This window comes from Triturus cristatus, chromosome 7 (assembly GCF_964204655.1).
Source record: "Triturus cristatus chromosome 7, aTriCri1.1, whole genome shotgun sequence".
Classification (NCBI taxonomy): Eukaryota; Metazoa; Chordata; class Amphibia; order Caudata; family Salamandridae; genus Triturus; species Triturus cristatus.
The window spans coordinates 404,073,943-404,099,036 of record NC_140590.1 but is presented as its reverse complement, the minus strand read 5'-3'; positions in this window follow the sequence as shown (position 1 = coordinate 404,099,036).

Below are 25,094 nucleotides of genomic sequence, written 5' to 3'. Positions count from 1 at the left end.
ACAAGAGCGCAAATGGTGCATTAATCCCTGCCCTCAGGAGAAAAACAAGCAGCGCTCTCTGCTAGGGAATTTCAAGGATGCTATCTTCCAGACTAAATCCTGTTTTCTCACTGGAAAGATTGTGACCGTTGATAATTCATACAACATGCTGGTTAAAGTAATCAAGGAAATCTCTGAACCTCCCCAGCAACTGCCCATGACCCCCTCCCAAGTTTTCTGTGATAAGATAGTAATCTATTTTCAAGAGAAAGTTCTGCAGATTTATCAGGAGCTCGCTCCTTCTGATGATAAGGTATCCACCAGTGAGGAAGTCGGGGATGCTGAGGCTAAACGGAGTATGGTGGAGCACCCTCAGACTACCAGAAAGAATGTTTTGTCTTCCTTTGCCCTGATCTCAAGTTAACTTATTAAAGATCTCTTATCCCGCCTTAAATCCAGAGCTCCCTCTGATCTCTGAAACGCCCACTATTCTTAAAATGGCACCAGATTTAGCAGTCAATTTCCTGCGTAAGGCATACAATGGAATACTTTATTTATTTATTAAAAACCGCTCCCATTGCATCAGGTACAAAGGACATGCACATACAATTAGAAATCTTATATGCAATATACAGTCTATGGTGTCCACACATTACACCGTGTTCACAGACAGGCTCACCATCCCGTGAGCACAGTATTTGTCTATTATAACAGTAAAAATGCAGTTTATATTTTTATGTTCATGGGACCTATACTCTTATAGCGCAAAGTCGACTGGAAGGAGTTGGAGCGCTTTACTTGAGCTCTAGTTACATTACACAAGGGCACATTCATTTTTACAAGAAGGGAAAATGTACGATATTTGCCAAGAATCAGAGGATGTTGCGCCGGCACCGAGACTCAAACCTGGTTCCTCAGCTCTAAAATCAGCAGCTCTGGCAGTAACACCACAGCCTATCCTTGCTCAGTGTTTCAGCCATCTACACTTGACATGCTGGTAACTGCAATGGGCATTTGTTCAAGAATATGTAACCGCATATTAAGTGTAGGAAGAATTAACATTTTAACTTGTTTGCACGTGCATAGCTTAAAGCAAAAAAAAAAAAAGCGAAATGAAGATGACATGGTCTGGCCTGGCCACGTCGTGTTGCTTAAAAAAAAAATTAACACGCTAAACCTATTGGCTTTGTAATGCTTGTCAATTAAATAATGAAGGTCAACACACTGTCCAGACAACCCATTCCCCTCACCCCAAACACAGACTGCGAGGTTCCTAATACCCAATTTTGCTAAAGTTAACTTATCTTAAATGCTTGTCGACAACGTCGATTATATATTTTGCTTGTTGATTGTTTTAAAAGCAATGCAGTTCTTTGGTATCTCTGTATTTTAATGTCTTCTTCCCAAAGGTTTGCAATAAAACTGAACCACAACTGTTAAATGTAGCTTGGAGGTTATTGGGCCATAATGCAAAGTTGTTTTTGACTTAATCAACAAGGGTGCATTGTGCTCCGGAGGCCTTGTAGAGTGTGTATCAGTTGCTCCCTCAAGGAAAGGGGGATGAAGTCTTGTTTCTGTCACATAACAGCTACAGGACCCAAACACTACCAATGAAATTGCAACAACTTTCAGTAACAGATAATATGTAGGATACGACTTGTAAACTAAATCCATGCCAGTCCATGTCTCCTTTGGTCCAATACTGTTTGCCCTTTCATACTAACTCCTACTGAGCTCACTGACCAAGCCTCTATAAGCATTTTAATGGAATTGCGGTACTCGTGTCCTTTTGAATTTCCCCGTGCAGCCCCTCTCCAGAGGGATAGTAACTAAAGTTACTGTAACTTGTGCCCTCGCCTTGCACTGCTTATGACTTCACAAATTCCATCCCATCATCAATACCATCAATGCGGCATCTGCAATGGCATCCTTGATAACACTGCATGGTGGAGGCGCGAGTTATAGTTACTTTAGGTAACTATAACTTGTAAATGTCAGTGTTTTTTGTGTTTAAAATTATAAAAATGTAACATTTGTAACGCATAACATGACCTTAACCTTGTTTTTTTTTGTGACTCTATATGTATACATGTATACACACATATGTTTATCGTTTCCGGGTTTGTCCTAAAACAGAGACGCACTCCGCAGCAGATGACTCTTAAAAGTCATTTATTTTCAAAGCTGAAACCGGCATTTTACATCCAGATAATTGCTCTGCTATGGCACAGAACCCACTGTAGGATAAAAGTGAGCTAAAAGGCACTTCAAGTCCCATTGATGTTTTGCTCACCTGCGAGGCCCACAGGAGGAGGGCAATATAATTAACTCAGCATGCAGATGATGGTGCCTTTTCAGCATTGCTGCAAAGTTCCATGAAAGCCTGTGAACAAGGGCCAGGTGCTCTGAAACGTGTTAGGCTAGAATTTTATCTGAATGAAGCATGCCGGTTTTGCTTTTGAAAAATGAAGGATTCGTACGAATTATTCAGCTGCAGAGTGCGTCTTTTTCAATCAAGGGCAAACTTTGAAACATATACCGCACACACTGTTCCACCATCAGCAAAGAAAACGCCGTACGCCTAATGTTGGTGCATAGAATGTGCTTTATCTCATTGCATTATGGCTGGGTGCCACAGACCCAATGGGTTTCGGCTCCTGCCCACAAGTCTTGATCGTCACCATCCAAACCACAAATTTAAAGTGAACATATGCTTATTTAGATAAAAAAAAACATAGAATACATACTATTATTTCCTCATAGTCTTTCTTCTATTTTACATACTTCGTAATTTCCTGATATTAAAAGAAAAAGGGGCACCGTCTACCATTGGCAAAGATCTGACGGATAAATCATTGCAGATTGCAAATCATCAAAATACAACCAGAATTTTTTTTTTATCTTGCTGATTCCATAATGTTTAGCAATTAAATCAGAATATATTTCTAATTGATTTAAGAGTATTTGCGCTCTTTGGTTTGACCAATGGTTGTCCTCATCTTCAACACTTTGAAGTGTCTATAACACTATAGCCCTAATGGGCTTTTAATCATTCATCAAATACACTTTGCATATGTACATTACCTCCTATGTCAATCAAGCCCAAATGGGCATCCAATCATTTGTCAAATGTACATTCTATACATGCTATGCGCAGTACTGTTTTTGATGTTTCACTAAAGTGCATCTACAACTGGAAAAATAAAGACAATAGGGCATTAATTTTGAATGAAAATAGGCTGGAAACTTCCCAAAGTTCTCACTACATACAAACTTCAGACAATTCTTACTTGGTAGTTGGAGCAAAGCCGGAGAAAACATGCCACAACCTTAGCACTCATGTGTCCAGATGTATGGCTAGATCTTCATTAGCGTTAAGTCCACCTGGTTCCATAGTCTCTAAGTTAATGATGTATTCTGATTCTAGCCTTAGGCACCGGTGCCCCTTTTTTTTGGCATTTTCTCACGCTATTGAGCCCAAAGAAGGCTATCGCTGTCCATCACTCCTATGATTAGTCTGAAAATGGCATACCACTGGGTACTTGGAGTCGTTCATGATAGCCCTTACTTGCACTAAGATATGTTTTGTAACATGGAACATAGTACTGCCGAGGTATCTACAGGACACACTATGCAGTACACTACATAGTCTGTTTTAAAAGTATTGTATTGTTTTATTAGATTTTTTTGAAACAGGCGTTAATACATTTTTACATTTTTGCATTGAAATTAGCACATTAGGTAGGTACATGACATGTTGCAGATACAAAGAAAATTCCAGTGGTTTATACAGAAGGTGGGATTAGTCATCACATAATGTTTGTACATATTTGAGTTGCCATCGCAGCTATCCCACTCCCTCTAGGCCAACATGTTAAATTCGGGTCTCGGCGTACCTCAGTCTGCAATTAAAACTAAACCCTTTCTGCCCCCCACCCTCCAGTCCTGCGGAGGAGAAAAACACATATATTTATAGAACATCAGGTTTATGGCACAGACCAGCCATGCATAGCTCTATATTTACAATTAAGATGACTACAACATCTGCACCTGATAGGTCTGTCCCATCTTACCCATGCGTGCATTTCGTTCGGGTTAGGTGTTTCCAGTATCGCAATTATGCTGTTATTATTTAACAGGGGCGGCACTAGAGCCCAGATCCAGTGTTTTCATGGCTTCTAACATAATGTCCCATTCCATAGTTTTATTTATTTCGAATTTATAATGCGCATGGCTGCCACAGCAACGAGGCGTCCCAGCGCAGCACAGGGGACCAGAAACAAGAGCTTAAGAGAGTCGAGGCAGTTAAAGGGTAGCAATGGGAAAAAGCCATGTCTTCAAGGCCTTGCGGAAAGCCAGGTGATTAGAAATAGTTCTAGTAGAGGTCGGAAGTGAGTTCCACAGTTTTGCCGCCAGGCAGCGGAACGAACGTCCCCCTGCCCTAGCCCTCCACACTCGAGGAGCGCAGACCATAGCTTGATCAGCAGAGCGCAATGGGCGCTTGGGTACATAGGCCTCCACCAAATGGAGAAGGCCCGGCGGAGCCTGTTTTGCAAGGATCTTGTGTGAGATGCACAATGCTTTAAATTGTATCCACTTATCTACTGGCAGCCAATGGAGTTTGGGAAGCACCTGGGCGACTGAGCAGTGCTTAGGTAGTGAGACCAGAATCCGTGCTGCTGCATTCTGGACCCTCTGGAGGGGCTTTACGCTGGCCCTTGTTGCTCCCGAATATAGGCAGTTGCCGTAATCCAGTCTAGATAAAGCAGATGCCTGGATGATAGTCTGGCGCACCGAAGGGGGGAAAAACCCGAGCAACGGCTTTAGACCCCGCAGGAGTCCAAAACAGACCCCTGCGACAGCTTTTGTTTCTTTCTCAAAGGTCAATCCTCGGTCAAACCATACCCCAAGATTTTTTACGGTATCCTTAGGGACTGGGGCAGGTTTTAGGCGGTCCGGCCAGTAAAGATCGGTCCACAGCTCCCTGTCCTTCCCAAATAGCAGGATTTCCGATTTACCGGAATTAAGCTGTAGGCAATTAGCTGCCATCCAATCGGATATAGCCAACAGATCGTCCTTGAAATTGTCTAGATTGATGGTACAATTCCTAGAGAAGGCTATCACCAATTGGGTATCGTCAGCGTACGATACCAACGACAGCCCCCTCCCCTTCGCCAGCTCCGCCAGCGGGCTAACATAAAGATTGAATAATAGTGGGCTCAATATGGAGCCCTGTGGTACCCCCTGGTGCAGAGCAAACTCCTGTGAGGAAAAGGGAGGTGCCAAGACCTGAAAAGATCTTTCCGATAGAAATGATTTAATCCAGGCCAGGGCTGAATCCCTGATCCCAATTTCCTGCTGACGTTTCAGGAGTATTTTATGGGACACCGTATCAAAAGCGGCACTTAAGTCCAAGAGGACCAAGGCCGCGGAGTCCCCGACGTCTATATTACTCCTAATGGCCTCCGACACGGCCAGGAGCGCAGATTCGGTACTGTGCCGGGGCAGGAAGCCATGTTGCGTAGAGTCAAATATGGCATGTTGCTCAACAAAGTTAGCCAGAATGGAATTCACATGCGCCTCCGCCACTTTGGCCAGGAAGGGTAATTGAGAGATAGGTCGATAGTTACCCGGTTCGGCAGTGTCTAGGGAAGGTTTTTTCAGCAAGGGGACGACTTTAGCATGTTTCCAAGCCCGTGGGACTGATGCCATTGACAATGATTGATTAACCACATCCAGACACACACCTGAAATGGAAGGATAGAGCTGATGGAAGCGAGTGGGAGTCACTGGGTCTGCTGGGGAGCCTGATTTAATTTTTGAGCATAAAGCCACAAACTCCAAAGGCGAGATGGAAGGAAATGCCACCAGATTACGACCTTCCACAGCCTCACCCCCTTTCGGGTCAACTTCCACAGGCAGGAAAGCTACTTGTGGAAGTTCCAGATAGATCTGTTCCACCTTATTGATAAAATGCTGGGCTAGCTCATTGCATTGATGATTGGAGGCAACAGGAGAAACCCTGTTGTCTCCTGTATTCTTCATGTCGCCCAGCAAAGAAAAAATAGTCTTGGCGGGGTTGGAGCTGCCCAGAATTTTACTGGCCACAAAATCCGCCCGCGCTCTTCGGATACCCTTATGGTATTGCTTGAGGGCCATCCGATATTCGAGTTTAGCTGTTGCATCATAAGAGCGTCTCCAAACACGCTCCAGCTGTTTGCAGCCCTTCTTGGCTAGTTATTGGAATATTTCGTACACCTTTAGCTTCCTCCTGTCTTATTGCTGCACTTTCGACACTGCCCCAACGTATGAACTCGCTATGCCAAGCATGACCCGTGGGCGGGTTCTTTGATTTCCATTGCATTGGGATGGCTCGTTTCGCTAGGATGAGTGCCAGATTCACAAATTTATATTGTATTTGGACAATTTCTTGTGCAAGCCTAAGATGCATCCCTCCATAGTGTTGTCTGGCTCTTTTAGTGTGGCCACCGGTATGTGTTGCCTAATCGAGTCCCAGAACCCTCGTAGATAAGTCAGCGCCCTCCAGCTGGTACCTGGGGAAGAGATGTTGTGTCTGTGGGAACATTTTATCTAATCTCTTGCTCTTGGGGGTGAGATAGGCTCAGTGTAGTATCATAGTCTGTATGAATTTGAATTTCACATTTCTGGAGACTTTCTTGGGATGTTCCATGATTTTTAGCCATTCCTTATCCTCTAGTCCCAGTCCCAAGTCCTCTTCCCAGGTATGACGCAGTGCATTAAGTTCGACCGCCACATGCGCGCGTATCCCCACATAGAGCCACTTATTGAGGTGTCTATCTCTGCCCATGTAGTATAATGTTTTAACAAGTTCATGTGTGGGGTTTCTTGCCATTTCGGAGCCCAGTGTGTCTTAATATATTGTAATAATACAGCGTGCAATAAGTATAAATGGTCAGGTGCCCCCGTTTCTCTCACGAAATTGTCATGGTCCATGAGTGTTCCGTTGTTAAACAAATCTGATACCGTGCTGATCCCTTCTAGCCACTTCTACTGCGTTTTGTTACCCTTCCAACCATCAGTGGTATCCACAGTAGTGGAATATTCGCGGCATATGTAGGATGTAACTGCGCATACAGTAGCGCCGCTTTCCAGCACTGTAGTGCCGTGCATAGCAAAGGTGGAAGGGTCTGGGGAGTTTTGCAGCGAGGTAGTAATAAAGTGTGCAAGTTTCCCCGATCTATATCTTGTATGGTGTACCCTATTTCCTGTAAATTGCGGCCAGCTGTCCAATACGAAAGCCACAGTAATTGACTACCATAGTAATATGCTCCAAGATCTGGTACTCCCAAGCCTCCCCTTTCTGTGCCAAGTTGTAGTTTTTTAAGGCTTATTCTCCAGTATTGGGGTGTCTTTCATAGATTCACATGCTTGAATATTCCCCGTCGTCGGAGTGGGAGTCCCACGGTAAATAAAATAGCAATATATATAGTCATAATATACATAAATAATCCCATAAATAGAGCCATGTAGGTGTAAAAACACCAAGAATGTACCTATATGAAATCTCCATAGGGATACATGGAGAGAGGAAAAAAAAAGACATTTGCAGTCTATCTCTGTCATTATCTTGGTCCAAACTACAGACAATCGGGCGTCAGCACCTCTCCAGAACCTTCTCCTCAGAGTTCCTGGCCTCAGATTTTCTACCGCACGTCGTGTGACAGGGAGTCTCCCTGAGCTCTGCTCAGTTTTTGTCTGTCAGAATGTCTTCAAGTAAGAGATCTCTGTTTAGACCTTGTTCTTCGTGTGGAAAACTGCGTTTATTCTCTGAGGACCCACACAGTAAGTGTATTTACTGTTTGTACCCAGATCATGAGGTGGCAAAATGTAAATTTTGTAGAACCTTTTCTACAAAAACTTTGAAGGACAGGGAAGGCCGTCTCTTATTGTGGCTACAGAGACTGAAAGATAAGGAGGATCCAGTTTCTGATATGGAAAGCCTTATTTCTGGCCGTTCCCAGACAGCCTCAAAGCGCAGTAGTGTGCAGGAGTTGCCATCTCCTTTCCTGAAGAAAAAGAAACTGTCTTTGGCTCTTACATCGGCCACATCTGTTGATTCACCTACTGTTTTGTCACCTTCGAGACCTAGTTCTCAGGCTGTTGAGGCGTCTACTTCCAAGTACATTGATTTGGAACATATGACCTTGTGGGCACTGTTCAGGTGTACATTAACAGGTCTCTAACTTCTTTGCCTACTTGAACAAACTCTTCTGATATATTAACTACACTTGAGAATATCTGTCTCTCATAAATTTAATATTGTACTGGTTTATTAAAATATTTGTTTATATGTATTTTTTATAGGTATTGTCCTATATTTACTGAAGGTCTCTACATAACGTTTCCTTTAATTGATGTAACTCTATGCAATAGTTCTTTTTCGGTAAGTGATATATGGCTATTAACATCTTATCCCGATATATATCGAAGCTATTAATACGTATGTATTAAAAAGTAGGTCTTTGCTCATCTTTATTTGTTCTAGATGTCTGACGGTCATTTAGGGTTCACATGCTTCTTTTCTCCTTTTTTCATCATATAGTTTTTTTACATCCTAAAAATCCATCTTAAGGAGAATGATGCACATGTTTGTAAAGGAAGATTTGTCCTGACACGAATGATCAATGAGATGATATGCCTAATATGAGCTCATTTACAAAGTTCTGTCATTATTTAAATACAGGATTATTTTAATTTTGAATGCTAGATACAATAATTATATAAAGGTGATATAATGCTGTTACATCTTGTTTTGTCCTGTTCATAGGCCCTCTTCTTTTCAGTATGATCAAATTTTTTTAAAAAAAACAAAAAAATTTTTTTTTTTGATGTCTTTAAATAAGATGCACTGTTAATAAACTTTCTTCATAAATTTAAGTTTATAGAATGTTTGTATATTTGAATGTATATATATATGTTGGTTTTTTGTGAATTAAAGCATACTTTGTATGTATTTTTCTATAGCCCTGAAGAAGTTTCCTTGTAGGAGACGAAACGCGTCGGCTATGGCTTTCTTGTGCTATCAAGACTGTGACATTCCATACCTGTGATATGATGTAATAAAGAGAAGAATTATTTAGAAAATCAAAGTGACTTCTTGGAAATTCATTTAAATACTATGGACTCTCTTTAAATAGTGCTGAACCCATTTGCATGTATGTTTTGAAAGGACTTTGTCCTGACCAAAGGAGCTCAGAGGGAAGTGTTCCTTGGTTCGTTGCACTATTCAAGTTTATACTGAACGACACTATTCATTTGTCAGGTGCGGTAATACAGCCTTCTCCCTCTTCGTATTTGATTATACCACACAGTAAGTGTATTTACTGTTTGTACCCAGATCATGAGGTGGCAAAATGTAAATTTTGTAGAACCTTTTCTACAAAAACTTTGAAGGACAGGGAAGGCCGTCTCTTATTGTGGCTACAGAGACTGAAAGATAAGGAGGATCCAGTTTCTGATATGGAAAGCCTTATTTCTGGCCGTTCCCAGACAGCCTCAAAGCGCAGTAGTGTGCAGGAGTTGCCATCTCCTTTCCTGAAGAAAAAGAAACTGTTTTTGGCTCTTACATCGACCACATCTGTTGATTCACCTACTGTTTTGTCACCTTCGAGACCTAGTTCTCAGGCTGTTGAGGCGTCTACTTCCAAGTTTTCTGGAAAAAAACTGGCAGCCTCGTCGATGATGCTTCCGACGACGAAATTGGCAGTGACCGGCTCGTCGACGGTGACTCTGACGACAACATCAGCAGCGTCTTCGTCGACGATTGTCCCGTCGACGTTAGCCTCGTCGACGGTAACCATCAGTGCCACAAGGTCGGTGACTTCTATATTACCCATTACATCGTCGTCGACGAGGAAGGAAAAGGTTCCATCGACGAAGACTTCGTCGTCGACGAAGGTGTGAGATCGGCTTCGTCGTCGAACTCGTCGACGGCTATTCCGTCGACGAAGAAGAAGATTCCGATGACAGCTCCGTCGACGACAGCTCCGTCGACGACAGCTCCGTCGACGACAGCTCCGTCGACAATGAGTTTGTCGACGCAAATTTCGTCGATGATAGTTCCGTCGACCACCGTTCCACCGACGGTAGCTCCGTCGACGAGGCCCTCTCCGAAAACGTCCTCGGAGAATACCATGCAGCCGTCGACGGCAATTTCATCAATAAGGATACAGGTGAACAGACTATCATCTGCTCAAAGGTCATTGAGAGAGCAGCTGCCTCCCGCGACTTCAGCGCCGGTTTCATCTTTCACTGTGGTCCCCTTGATGCCATTGCCACCTAGTACTGGCCTAGATAGGCAAGACGAGATTATTCCTGTAGAGGAGTCGCAGCTTCCGTCACCATTATTTGCGACAGATTCTGAACAGGAGTCCGAGGAAGGTTTACCTGACTCTTTTGGGACAGCGCAAAGCCCATCCGACTTAATAATTAAATGCCAGGATGACAGTAGTGAGGATGAAGATCCAGTTTACAGGCAGCAGGTTCCTGCGAAACATACAATGGCGACTCTGCCTTTGTCACTCATAGCTAATCTCCAACGCATGTTGGATGATTATAACCAACGTTTTCCTCTGTCACCCCAACATCCTGGGGTTCCGTCAACGCCTGTGGTTCCGACAAATATAACTCCGGTGCCGATTGGAAATCCTTCACCCCTGATGCCGTCAGCACCACCAAGACAGCCTTCAACGAGGTTTTTACCTCACCATGAGTTCGTGGAGGAGGTCCCTCAAGAAAGAGAAGAGAGTGAAATTCCAGATGATGATGGTGATGTTGATAATGATGATGATGATATGGCGGAGTGGGATGAGTACCAAGCACAAACACCATCCCCCTCTCAAGTAGTATCTGGTGACTCACCTCCAGTGGACATAGCGACTTTTCACCAACTAATGGAAAGGGCGGTGTGAGAAGTTGGCCTGATGTATGATGTCACTAGTTCTAGTGTACACCTTATATCAGTCCAAATACCCTTATGGTGATTGGTTGTAAAGTCAACCTTATAGACCAGCTATCCTAGTGGTAGCATGGACAAGAGCAGTCTTAGGCTAAACTCTGAATGGCATGTGAAGCCAGCTGTGATACCATATATAATCCCTTGAATACCAAATGAAAGGACACCACAACAGATATATATATAAAATAAAGTGTATTTATTCTAGTCAAACCCTCAGCACTCTTTATGAGATTAGAGGTAAGTACAACACAGTCTTATTTAAGCATACATTAAGTCACACAGGTAAGTAATACAGTTAGGCCCTAGGGGCCACGCAAACCATATACTAAGTAAGTGGTATAAGGACCACTGTCACGGAAATAGGATAGGCCTAGGCCTAGGGAATCGCTGGGGCTACACTATACTACCAAAGGTTAGGAAGTGGGAGGCCCACGGGATTCAGGTGCAGAGTGGAAACACTCACGCGTAATGCGTAAAAGTCGATAGAAATAGTATTTGTTAGAAATTAACAGTTTTAGGACACTTCTGGTATAGCTAGAAAGTCGAGACTCGGAAACTAGACCCTAGGATAGTCACTACCCTTGTGAGCACCGAAGTACCCAAGTTACCTAGCCCACAGGCTGCGGGTGCATAGGTGTGAACTTGCGTCGGGTTTCGTCGTGGACTTCTATGGATGCCTGAAGGAAAGTTGCTGACAGGCAGTCAGTGAAGAGTGTCCGGTGGATCCCAAGGCTGGGATCAAGAAGAGAGGAGACCTGCAAGCAGAAGGGACAGAGTCAAGGTCACTAGCCAGTGACCACGTGGAACGAGGAAGGAACCAGGCGATGTCGTGAAGATTGCAGGTGAAGGTGAAGCTTGTCGTTGCAGCCACGAGGACCAGGGAACGTCGAGGACGACCAGGACCAGGAGGCGAGCTGTCCCACGAAGGCTCTTGCTGTCGGCGGCGTCGAAGTTGGACTAGGACTCACCAAGCCTTGGCAAGCGGAACCCACGAAGAACGGAGGACTTGCTTCTGGTGCAGACCAGGAAGGTCTGGGGTGCTTCTCTTTTTCAAAGAAGCAGGAGCCAGTCTGGAGGAGCCAAACCAGCGCTGAAGATTACGGGTTGCGTCGTCACGAAGGCCACTAGCCAGCGGGCAAGCAACCGGACATACGCGGCAAGCAGGAAAATGCAGAAGGGCCCCACGCAGGACTCGTGGAGTGTGGGGGGCTGGTCTTCGGTGCAGATGGTGCTTGGGGGTGGGGCTTCTCAATCCCCGGTGCACAACTTCGAGGGTGCCTCAGAAGCTGCGCTTGAAGATACTAGCCACTTTTCCCAGGTAGCCGGTCCCACGTCTCTCGTCGCCTCCACGGATCTCAGCTCTGCTGTGGATGTGGATCAGGGTCGGAGAAGTCTGGAAGTCAAGGCTCTGGTCGGGCTCTGCAGTCGGTCCCTCATAGAACTTTAGCAAAGCAAAGGGTAGTCGCTTGATGGTGCCTGTTTGCACAGGGTAGCCACTCCTTGGCCACAAGGGAGATTCTTCAGTCTTCTTCTTTCGTCGAATGTCGAAGGTCCAGAGTTTCTGTTCAAGTTGCAGGTTCAGGATAATCTAAAGTCTTGAGGCCCAACTCCCACTCTTATACTAATCTGGGGGGCTGGGATACCTGCTAGGTCACGCCTTATGGGTGGGACCTGGGAGGGGGTGGTTACACCCACTTCCCTTTGTCCAGTTTCGCGCCAGAGCTGGGGCTGGAGTGCCCCAGCGCCGGTTTGAACTGGACTATGCAAGGAACACCTTGTGTGCCCCAGGCATGTCTCATTCCTTTCAGCCCACCATGCCCCAATACACTAAAGGCTGTCTGGGGAGGTGCTAGCACCTCCCCAAGCAGGAAACCTATTGTCCAGGCCTCCCTGGCTGGGATCACTCCCAGCAGCAGGAGGTCAGACTTGTGTCGTGGCAGCAGCATCCATTTTGTGATGCTGAGGCTTTGGTCAGAGGCTAACAGTAAAGTATGATTTCAACATGTCTTTCCCTCTAGAAGGGGGGAATAATATCCTCATGTCCAGAAATGGTATGGGGGTATTATTCCACAGTGTTAGACACCTTACACGACATGTTTCGATAAAGCCAAACCATAGTTACCATAACCGTTTAAGATTATAAGGCACTTTAAGAGTATATGGTAGGCTATATCATAGAACAGCTATAAGGACATGGTTCCGAAAGCTGCAGACAGGCTCAGCTCATGCTAGAGCACCATCTCACATGTTACCAAGCACTCTGCCTCCAGGATTGTTAAGGCCTGCCATAGGAGTGGCTGATAGGTACACATGTGTCTATATGTAAGTTAGGTATAGGAATACTACACCTAAGCAAGGGGTGATTACACGACCTTGCCCCAGCTGAGTGATCAGCCAGTTGTGTCAAAATGGAAGGCCAGGCCAGGGGTGGCATAATACATGCTGCAGCCCCTGGTAGGTCTAGGGTACACCTATGCCCTGGGTACCTAGGGTACACTGTACAGGGGCCAATAAGGTGATCCTATCCAAATGGGTTATGCACCTAAAGTACATAGTATCAATTTAGAGCAGGGCTGTGGGTCTGATTAGCAGGCCCACAGCCACATCTAAGTCGAAAACCAGTAAAGCAAAAGCAAAAAGTGGGGGTGAACATAGAAAGCAGACCCTACTCTCCTACACAACCCCCCCCCCCCCAAACTTAGGGACATTAAACTAACCTTGACCAGTTGAGTCTTCATGTTCTAAGTGGAAATATCTGGAGAGTCCATCTGCATTGGCATGGTCAGTCCCAGGTCTATGTTCCACTGTGAAGTCCATCCCCTGTAGGGAAATGGACCACCTAAGAAGTTTGGGATTTTCACCCTTCATCTGATTTAGCCACAAGAGGGGCTTATGGTCTGTCTGAATCTTGAAGTGGGTGCCAAACAAGTATGGCCTCAGCTTCTTCAGGGCCCAAACTACAGCAAAGGCCTCCCTCTCAATAGCTGACCAACGTTTCTCTCTAGGGGTCAGCCTTCTACTTATAAAAGCAATGGGCTGGTCTTGACCATCTACATTCAGTTGTGAAAGAACAGCTCCCACACCTAACTCAGAAGCATCTGTCTGGACAATGAACTCTTTGGAGTAGTCTGGACTTTTCAGAATAGGTGCACTGCACATGGCCTGCTTCAGGTCATCAAATGCTTTTTGACAGCTTACTGTCCACTGAACTTTCTTTGGCATCTTCTTGGAGGTCAAGTCATTAAGTGGTGTCACAATGGACCCATAGTTCTTAACAAACTTTCTGTAGTACCCAGTCAGGCCCAAGAAAGCTCTGACCTGAGTCTGGGTAGTTGGAGGAGTCCAGTCCTTTATGGTCTGGATCTTGCTCTCCAGTGGTTGAACCTGACCCCCACCAACTAGGTGGCCCAGGTATACAACCTTGCTCTGCCCTATCTGGCACTTAGTGGCCTTGATAGTGAGGCCTGCCTTTTGCAGGGCCTCTAAAACATTCCTCAGGTGGACCAGGTGATCCTCCCAGGTGGAGCTAAAGACCGCATTATCATCAAGATAAGCCGCACAATAATCATCCAACCCAGTAAGGACTTGATTCACCAACCTTTGGAAAGTGGCAGGTGCATTCTTCAAACCAAAGAGCATTACCACAAATTGATAATGTCCTCCTGGGGTCGAGAAAGCAGTTTTGGCCTTTGCATTCTCAGCTAGTCTGATTTGCCAGTAGCCTGCTGTTAGGTCAAATGTGCTCAAAAACTTAGCAGCTGCCAGTCTGTCAATGAGCTCATCTGCCCTAGGTATTGGGTGGGCATCTGTCCTAGTGACAGCATTGAGACCTCTGTAATCCACGCAAAACCTCATCTCTCTCTTACCATCTTGGGTGTGAGGCTTTGGCACAAGGACTACAGGACTAGCCCAAGGGCTCTCTGAAGGTTCAATGACTCCCAGCTCCAACATCTTTTGTACCTCAACTTTTATGCAGTCCCTGACATGGTAAGGTTGCCTGTAGATTTTACTCTTCACAGGCAGACTGTCACCAGTGTCCACCTCATGGGTGCACCAGTTTGTCTGACTTGGGGTCAGAGAGAACATATGTCTGTAGGACTGCAGAACTTGCCTGCAGTCCTGTTGCTGATGGACAGTGAGGCTGTCAGAAAAGACCACACCATCAACTGAGCCATCATCAGGGTTCTGAGTCAACAGGTCTGGAAGAGGGTCACTCTCTTCCTCCTGCCCCTCATCTGTAGCCATGAGTAGCCCCATGTCTGCCCTGTCAACATATGCCTTCAATCTGTTGACATGAAGCACCCTGTGGGGGCTTCTGGGAGTCCCAAGGTCCACCAAGTAGGTGACTTCTCCCTTTTTCTCAACAATAGTGTGGGGTCCAGACCATTTGTCTTGGAGGGCTGCTGGGGCCACTGGCTCCAACACCCACACTTTCAGTCCTGGCTGGTAAACAGTCAGTACAGCCTTTTGGTCATGCCAAGCTTTTTGGAGTTCTTGGCTTGCCTCAAGGTTTTTAGAAGCCTTCTTCATATACTCTGCCATCCTGGAGCGGAGACCAAGTACATAATCCACTATGTCCAGTTTGGGTTGTCTGAGAGGTCTCTCCCATCCTTCCCTTACCAAACACAGGGGTCCTCTTACAGGATGCCCAAACAAAAGCTCAAAAGGGCTGTAGCCAACCCCCTTTTGTGGGACCTCTCTGTAAGCAAACAGAAGGCAGGGTAAAAGGATGTCCCATCTTCGCCTAAGCTTGTCTGGTAAACCTTTTATCATTCCCTTTAGGGTCTTGTTGAATCTCTCAACAAGCCCATTGCACTGTGGGTGATAGGGTGTGGTGAACTTGTAGTTCACACCACACTCCTTCCACATTGCAGTCAAGTATCCTGACATGAAGTTGGCACCTCTGTCAGAAATGACCTCCTTTGGAAAGCCCACTCTGGAGAATACTCCAAGCAGGGCCCTTGCCACAACAGGAGCTGTTGTGGTCCTCAGGGGAATTGCTTCTGGATACCTGGTGGCATGGCCCACTATCACCAGTATGAATCTGTGCCCAGATGCTGTTTGTGGGTCCATTGGTCCTACAATATCTATGCCCACTCTTTCAAAGGGGACCCCCACCACAGGTAGTGGTATGAGGGGGCCTTGGTGGTGCCACCTGATTTGCCACTGGCTTGGCAGGTGACACAGGAGCGACAAAACTCCTTAGTATCTTCTGACATATGTGGCCAGTGAAAGTGAGGGACAAGCCTGTCCCAAGTCTTGTTCTGGCCTAAATGTCCTGCAAGGGGAATATCATGGGCCAAGGTAAGAAGGAAGCCTCTGAACTTCAGTGGTATGACCAACCTCCTGGATGCACCAGGCTTGGGGTCTCTAGCCTCTGAATACAGTAGCCCTTCATCCCAATACACTCTATGGGTACCTTGAGCATTCCCTGCAGCCTCAGCAGCAGCCAGCTGTCTGAGGGGTTCAAGAGTGGGGCAGTCTAATTGAGCCTGCCTCAGATCTGCCCTTGAAGGTCCCCCTGTCCCAAGAAACTCAACCTGATCAGGTTCAAGTTCTTCTAGGACAGTTCCTTCAGGGCTCTCAGAATCATCCTCCTGGGAGGGCTGATCCACCACCTGAGGCAGGGTGGAAGGCACAGCCTTAACCCTACTGCTCTTTCTCTTGGGTTGTGACTGGTTCATAGTTTAAGGATCCAGCACTTGTTCAGTGGTGCACTTTTTGGCCTGTGACCTGGTCACAGCAAGGACATGTGCATCTATCCCCAGCATTTCTGCATGGGTCCTATACTCCACTTCAGACCAAACTGAAGTTTCAAGATCATTGCCCAGTAAACACTCTACAGGAAGGTCTGAACTAACAACAACTTTCTTGAGGCCAGTTACCCCTCCCCAGGAGAAGTTAACAATAGCCACACTATGGGAGGTAGTGGCATTGCTAGCGTTGGTCACTAGGTAATTCTCACCTAGTATGATCTGTCCAGGGTCCACAAAAGCAGGTGTCACCATTGTGACACTAGCCCCAGTGTCCCTGTAGGCCTGAGCCATTCTTTGGTTGATAAAAGGAGTCTGTCTGTACTTGCCCAGGTTACTGGGGCCTACAGTAGAGGACAAAGCTAAGTCCCCATCACAGATCAGAACAGCCTGAGTAGGTATTCTGACTAGGCCAGAATCCTCCTCAGTTCCCAGGGTTAACCCTACTACACCCTTTTGCTGGGAACCACCACTTACAGCTGAACTAGGGGGTACAGTTGCCTTAGGGGCAATGGTGGCTGGGGGCTTATCCTTTTTGGTGCACTCACTAAACCAATGTGAGTTGGACTTACAATAGTTGCACCATGGTTTTTTTTGGCCTTCTTTCTTTTTATCCTTTTTGGGACCACCCTCCCCCTGAGCTTTTTGGGGGCCTGGTGAAGACTTCTGGTCTTTTTGTTTCTGATCATTACCCTTCTGGTCTGCCTTTTTCTGATCACCGCCCTGGTTCTGGTTTTTCTGCTTAACTCTAGTCCTGACCCATCTATCTGCCTTCTTTCCCAATTCTTGGGGAGAAGTCAGATCAGAATCAATCAGGTGTTGATGCAATAGCTGGTTTTGACAGTTGTTAAGGATTTGTTCTCTCATGATCAAATTATACAATCCTGTATAGTCCTTAACCTTACTTCCCATTAGCCAGCCTTCCAGAGCCTTAGTGGCACAATCTACAAAGTCAGTCCAGTCCTGAGTCTGTGTCTTCTGGGTATCCCTGAACAACAACCTGTATTGTTCAGTGGTTAGGCCAAACCCGTCAATTAGAGCACTCTTCAGGACAGTGTAATTAGCCACAAGATAGCTGCCCACTGACTTTGGGGTACCTGCTGTACTTTGCAAGCCCTCTCCAAAGCAGTTATCCATTTGTGGATGTCATCCCCACACTTGTAGGGAGGGACAATCTTGCTCAGGTTTCTATTATCATAGTGCCTGTCTCTATCCTTAGGGATATTGCTGCCACCAGTGGGTTCTGACCCACTTAACTTTTGCTCTCTAGCCAGAGCAAGCTTCTCCTTGGCAAGGGCAAGTTCTTCCCTCTGAATCCTCAGATTAGCTTCCCTCATTCTGGCTTCATGCTCCTTTCTCTCAGGGGAAGTCATTCCCCTATGAGAGGAAGCATTAGAGATGCTAGAGACATGGGAGTGGATGGATTCCCTTGAAGGGGATCTGTCCCTCCTGCTTCTCTGTGTAAGCCCACTTGGGGGTCTGTATGGGGGGACCCCATGCAAACTCCCATGTAAGCTTAGGTTAGCCTGGCTAAGTCTTCCTACTTGGCCCTGGCTGTCTACCTCTTCATCTGAAGTCCCATCTGACTCATCTGTGGTGGGTAGATCCTCCTTTGTACCTAGGGTACCTGCCTGTGAGGCTTTAAGAGCATCATACTCCTCTAGGAGTTGTCTTAGCTGAAGGAGGGTAGGGTTTGCACCCTGTTTTATTGTAACGCCCTGAACGTCTCAGGATCGTTTAACAGACACGACAATGAGGACGCAACCACTAGTGAAGGGTTAGTTGTTTTAATGAAGGCAAATATAATACAAAGAATAAACAAGTTATAGTCACTGGAATCCTCCAGGCTAAGTACGTTACCAGCCCACAGCACGGATGGTCCTAACCGTTCTCTGCATATACGCCGGTCCCGGCGTATGCCAACAGAGGGCAGAAATGAAATGGCCGACAATGCCAATCGGTAGGCTGTGAGGGGCACGAAGAGTGTTGGGGAGAATCGAGGAGTCAGGGAAACACCCAGCCGGGGTCTCTACCTGAAGGGAGCAGCCGCTCAACCTCTTCCTCAGACTGCACCGGGACGCGGAGTCACCTCCTGGTGATGCGTCACCGATACCCCAATCACAAGCAAGAAGACTGAACCGAGAGCAGCCGCTCGATCGATCCTGTGGACTTCCGAGTCTGTAACGCGGCAAACACCTCCTGGTGTGCGTTACAGCTGGCAGTCCCTGTGTCTCTGGTCGGGCTGGGAGTTACGACTCCAACCAGCAAAAGCGCCACTGCGCTTGGACTCAGCCGAGTCAAAAAGCGAAGCTCAATGGTTGACCAGTAGAGCTTCCAGGTCCTTCACAGGTGACGATGGGGCAAGACACGGCCCAGGGAGTAACGACTCGACCTACCTCCGTTCTTGCCTTACTGGAGCACCACTCCGGAACACTGCTCTTCACGAAGCAGGTACGTCGGTGTGAACACAATATCCGACAGCGTTGTACCTCCCGGTTCCTCCCTTTATAGGGCGTGTTTTCCTTGAGTTATGTAACAGCTCTCCTGTTTACATAAGGGCGTGTTTCCTTGAGTTATGTAACAGCTCTCCTGTTTACATAAGGGCGTGTTTCCCTTGAGTTATGTAACAGCTCTCCTGTTTACATAAGGGCGTGTTTCCCTTGAGTTATGTAACAGCTCTCCTGTTTACATAAGGGCGTGTTTTCCTTGAGTTATGTAACAGCTCTCCTGTTTACATAAGGGCGTGTTTCCCTTGTATGACAGGAATTCTTGACAGTACATCCTCCCTCTCAGCGGCTCCCCACGGGTCCAGCGCTGGCAGGAAAACGCCGATGGAACAAGGAGACCAAGCGCGGAGCATGAACCCCTTCAGCCGGTTCCCATGAATGCTCCTCCGGGCCATAGCCTTTCCACGCAACCAGGTACCACAGCTTCCCCCTGCGCCATTTGGACGCCCGTATGCCCGACACTTCATACTCCACCTCCGACTCCACGCATACCGGCCGAGGTGTCCCAGACGGCTTGGAGGGTGCTGGTTTGAGCAATGATACATGAAAGACAGGGTGTATCCGCAATGACTGGGGCAAGCACACCTTCACGTTCACGGGACCCATACACTTGGTAATTCGATAGGGGCCCATGTACTTGGGATGGAACACACTGTTCTTACGAAACCTCATGTTTCTTGTGGATATCCAGACGTAGTCTCCAGTGCGGTACAGTGGCCCGGGCCTTCTCTTCCTATCTGCCGCAGCCTTGTATCTTCTCTTGGCCTCTATTAGGACAGCCCTTGAGCGCATCAATGTGTCTTTTATGTGTGCCACCCTGTCCGCTGTGGCGGGAATCCTGTCCTCTCTGAACGGATGTAGAAATGGCAAGAACCTGGGATGTTGGCCATAGTTGCTATAGAACGGAGATGACTGTGTGGAGCTGTGAGTGGCGTTGTTATAGGCTATCTCTGCAACCCATAGCAAGTCGACCCATTCTTCCCTGCCCTGGTCCACAAAACATCGCAGATACTGTTTGAGCGTTTGGTTCAGGCGCTCGGTTTGGCCGTCCGTTTGAGGGTGGTAGCTGGCGGTCTTAACATGCAGCGCAGTGCACCAAGTCTTCCAGAATTGCGCAGTAAACTGCGACCCCCGGTCCGACACGATCACCCCAGGTGATCCATGCAGTCGTACCACATTCTTTAGGAGTAGTGACGCCAATTCCCCGGCCGTAGGGACTCTCTTGCAGGGGATGAAGTGCCCCATTTTCGTCAAGTAATCCACCACCACCAGTATTGCCGTCATCCCCTGGTCTACCGGTAGGCCCACCACGAAGTCCAGTGATATGCTATCCCATGGTCTATCCGGGGTTGGAAGTGGATGTAAGAGCCCTTGGGTTCGGCCATGGTCGGCCTTCATGGTAGCACACGTAGGACACTCCTGTCCCCACCTCCTGACATCCACTCTCATGGTTGGCCACCAGAAATGCCGTCCCATGCTAGCCACCGTTTTTTCAAAGCCCAAATGACCTGCGCATGGAGAGTCATGGCACCAGATGAATGCTTGTTTCCTTAGCCTAGGCGTGGGTATCAATAGGCACCTGCCCTTCAGGGGTATCCCGTCCTTCAGCTGCCATTCTCTGTGACTGAGGAGCCACCTCCGCCATGCGAATGACCTGATCCCTCTCTTTATTCCCCTCAGGAAAGTATCCGGTTGGATAACCCCCAATACCATCCTCGGGGAAATGATGGAACGCTCGGTCGCAGGCAATGGTTCCTTAACTGCAGATTGACGGGACAGGGCGTCCGCCTTTCGGTTTTCCGTCCCCGGCCGATATGTGATGCGGAAGTTGAACCCCGCAAAGAAGATCATCCACCGCAGCTGCCTGGGAGAAAGGTGTCTAGTGGCAGTCATGAACTGTAGGTTCCGATGGTCCGTGTACACCGATACCACATGTCTTGCCCCCATCAACCAATGCCTCCATTCGGTGAAGGCGTCCTTGATTGCGAGAAGCTCCTTCTCCGCAATATGGTAGTTCCGTTCGGCGTCGTTGAGTTTGCGGGACATGTACGCAACGGGATGAAGCACCCCTGTGTCGTGGTTGCGTTGGGACAAGATAGCCCCCAGCGCCACATCCGACGCGTCCGCTTCCACCACGTAGGGGAGATCCGGATCGGGGTGAGCCAACACCGGCGCCTTACCAAAGGCGCTTTTCAGGGCCTCAAAGGCTTTGTTCGCTTCAGGGGACCAGACAAACTCCTTGGACTTCCTCAGTAGCTGTGTGATTGGGGCCACCACTCCTGAAAATCCATCTATGAACCGCCTGTAAAAGTTGGCGAAGCCAATGAAACTTTGGACGTCCTTCACGCTTTGGGGCACCGGCCATTCTTTCACCGCCTTGATCTTTCGTTCTGCCATCTCCTGTCCCTCTGGACTCAGCATCACTCCGAGGAATTCCACGGATGTGACGTGGAAGTCACACTTGCTGAGTTTACAAAACAGCATGTTTTCCCTCAGCTTTTGGAGCACAGCTTTGACGTGGTGTACGTGCTCCTCCACACTGGACGAATAGATGAGGATGTCGTCGATATATACGACCACGTAGATATCCAACTCCTCTCTGAATACCTCATTCAAAAAGTACTGAAAGGCTGCCGGGGCGTTGCACAGACCGAACGGCATGACGAGGTACTCAAAAAGGCCGAACCTGGTCTTAAAGGCGGTCTTCCACTCGTCTCCGTCCCTCATGCGCACCAGATGGTATGCCCCTTTCAAATCCAACTTGGTGTAGATACGAGCTTTCTTGACCTGTTCCAGAAGTACACTGATGAGAGGCAAGGGGTACCGATTTTTTATGGTTATCGCATTCAATGCCCTAAAGTCCACACAGGCTCTCAGCTCCCCATTAGCCTTCGGGATGAAGAAGAGTGGCGAGGCGGCCGGAGACTTGGACGGGCGGATGAATCCTAGCTTGAGGAGTTTATCCAGGTACCCCCGGAGATGCACGTTTTCAGGCTCCGTCAGGGCATACAGCCTGCCGCTGGGAACGCTGGCCCCTGGCACCAGGTCGATCTGGCAGTCAAACTGTCTATGTGGTGGTAGCACTTCCGCCTTCACCTCATCAAATACATCCTCAAAACTGTGATAAGCCTGGGGGAGAGCCACATCTTTTTCTGCCGCTGTAGCCACCGTCTGACTCCCGCTCTCATCTGCGTCAAGGGATTCCGTTCTTATTCCACAATGCAGGATGCAATACGGTGACGTCATTTCGATGCGATGTGTTGGCCAATCCACAAATGGGTTGTGTTTCTGTAGCCACGGCAATCCCAATATGACGCCATATTGGGGCGCTCGGATGATGTTAAAATCGATTTGCTCCAAATGGTTCCACCCATATCTCATCGGAAGGACCCCCGTGTGCTGCCCGATGGGCCCCGTCACCAATCGCCTTCCGTCTACAGCATAGACGTCTTCGGGTACAGCTTTGGGAAGAAGCACTAGCCCTAGCCTGCATGCCTCGTTGTGGTCCATAAACATGCCAGTGGCCCCTGAATCCACCATGGCCACAACGGGTATCCACTGGTCATGCACTCCCACGTGCACCGTGATAAACAGGTGTCGTTGTCCCTTAGTGACCGAGTTGGAAAGTGAAGGGATGGATGAGTGACTCCGAGATGCCCCTTCTCTGGTCTTGGAGTCCTCTAGTTTTCCGCCGGTATGTCCACCACGGCTGTTACCGACCGGTTGGCCCGATAACGTGACGTCTTCGGTTTGGCAGGGCATTCACGTACGTAGTGGCCTTTTTTGCCACAATATAGGCACAATCCTTGTTTACGGCGTGACTCTTTCTCCGTGGCTGTGAGGCTCGCTCGTATTGCGCCGATGTCCATGGGTTCTCCCTTGGATGCGGTGGAAGTTTCAGGACTTCCCACCGTCACATAGGATGGAAGGGATTTTCCTTTTCTCCCATGATCCCCCTTTCTTTCACTTAGCCTATGTTCCAGCCGTAATACCAGGTTGATAAGGCCCTCACATGTCTTGGGTTGAGGGTCAATATGAGCCACGGCGTCCTTGAGCTCATCGCACAGCCCTTGATGGAAGAGCGCCGTCTGTTTAGCAACAGGCCACTTGGTTTCCGCAACCAGCCTTCGGAACGCGTTGAGATACTGCACCAGGTCGTTGGATCCCTGTCTCAACTCAAGCATTTCACGGTCCGCCGTGTACGAGTCAGCCCTTCTGTCGAATACCTTCAGGAATTCCTCGCGAAAAGCACCCCAATCACATAAGAGGGGGTCGTCCCTGCTCACCAGAGGTACGGCCCATTGTGCCGCGTTTCCAGCCAAATAGGATATAAGGAAAGCCACACGAGCCTGACTCGTGGGGAACGCCTTTGGTTTGCACGATAAATGTAGCGCCACTTGTGTGAGGAATACCTGCACTGTGTTAGGATCCCCACTGTACCTCTCTGGTGTCGCCAAGGGGATGGCTACCGGCATTTCCACTACTACCGCAGGGGTCTGATTCGTGAGGGAGGTGCTGGGCGTGAGCGGGTCCAATTGGATAGCATCCAGTCTGGCTTTTACATCGGCTGTTTCTTGCCTAGAGGCAGCCACTTCAACTTGCATGGCCGCTAAATCAGCCAGCACATCATCAAGTGTTGCCATGTCTGTTATCGGCCGGGAGACAGTTAGTGTTATTAAGGTCGGATATTTTGTAACGCCCTGAACGTCTCAGGATCGTTTAACAGACACGACAATGAGGACGCAACCACTAGTGAAGGGTTAGTTGTTTTAATGAAGGCAAATATAATACAAAGAATAAACAAGTTATAGTCACTGGAATCCTCCAGGCTAAGTACGTTACCAGCCCACAGCACGGATGGTCCTAACCGTCCTCTGCATATACGCCGGTCCCGGCGTATGCCAACAGAGGGCAGAAATGAAATGGCCGACAATGCCAATCGGTAGGCTGTGAGGGGCACGAAGAGTGTTGGGGAGAATCGAGGAGTCAGGGAAACACCCAGCCGGGGTCTCTACCTGAAGGGAGCAGCCGCTCAACCTCTTCCTCAGACTGCACCGGGACGCGGAGTCACCTCCTGGTGATGCGTCACCGATACCCCAATCACAAGCAAGAAGACTGAACCGAGAGCAGCCGCTCGATCGATCCTGTGGACTTCCGAGTCTGTAACGCGGCAAACACCTCCTGGTGTGCGTTACAGCTGGCAGTCCCTGTGTCTCTGGTCGGGCTGGGAGTTACGACTCCAACCAGCAAAAGCGCCACTGCGCTTGGACTCAGCCGAGTCAAAAAGCGAAGCTCAATGGTTGACCAGTAGAGCTTCCGGGTCCTTCACAGGTGACGATGGGGCAAGACACGGCCCAGGGAGTAACGACTCGACCTACCTCCGTTCTTGCCTTACTGGAGCACCACTCCGGAACACTGCTCTTCACGAAGCAGGTACGTCGGTGTGAACACAATATCCGACAGCGTTGTACCTCCCGGTTCCTCCCTTTATAGGGCGTGTTTTCCTTGAGTTATGTAACAGCTCTCCTGTTTACATAAGGGCGTGTTTCCTTGAGTTATGTAACAGCTCTCCTGTTTACATAAGGGCGTGTTTCCCTTGAGTTATGTAACAGCTCTCCTGTTTACATAAGGGCGTGTTTCCCTTGAGTTATGTAACAGTTCTCCTGTTTACATAAGGGCGTGTTTTCCTTGAGTTATGTAACAGCTCTCCTGTTTACATAAGGGCGTGTTTCCCTTGTATGACAGGAATTCTTGACATTTATTCTTCTGGAGGTACACAATTGTCTCATCTCCTGAAAAGTTAGGGTATCATATCTAGAGGGGGTCTTCTGCAGACCTGACCCTCCTGAGAGAGCA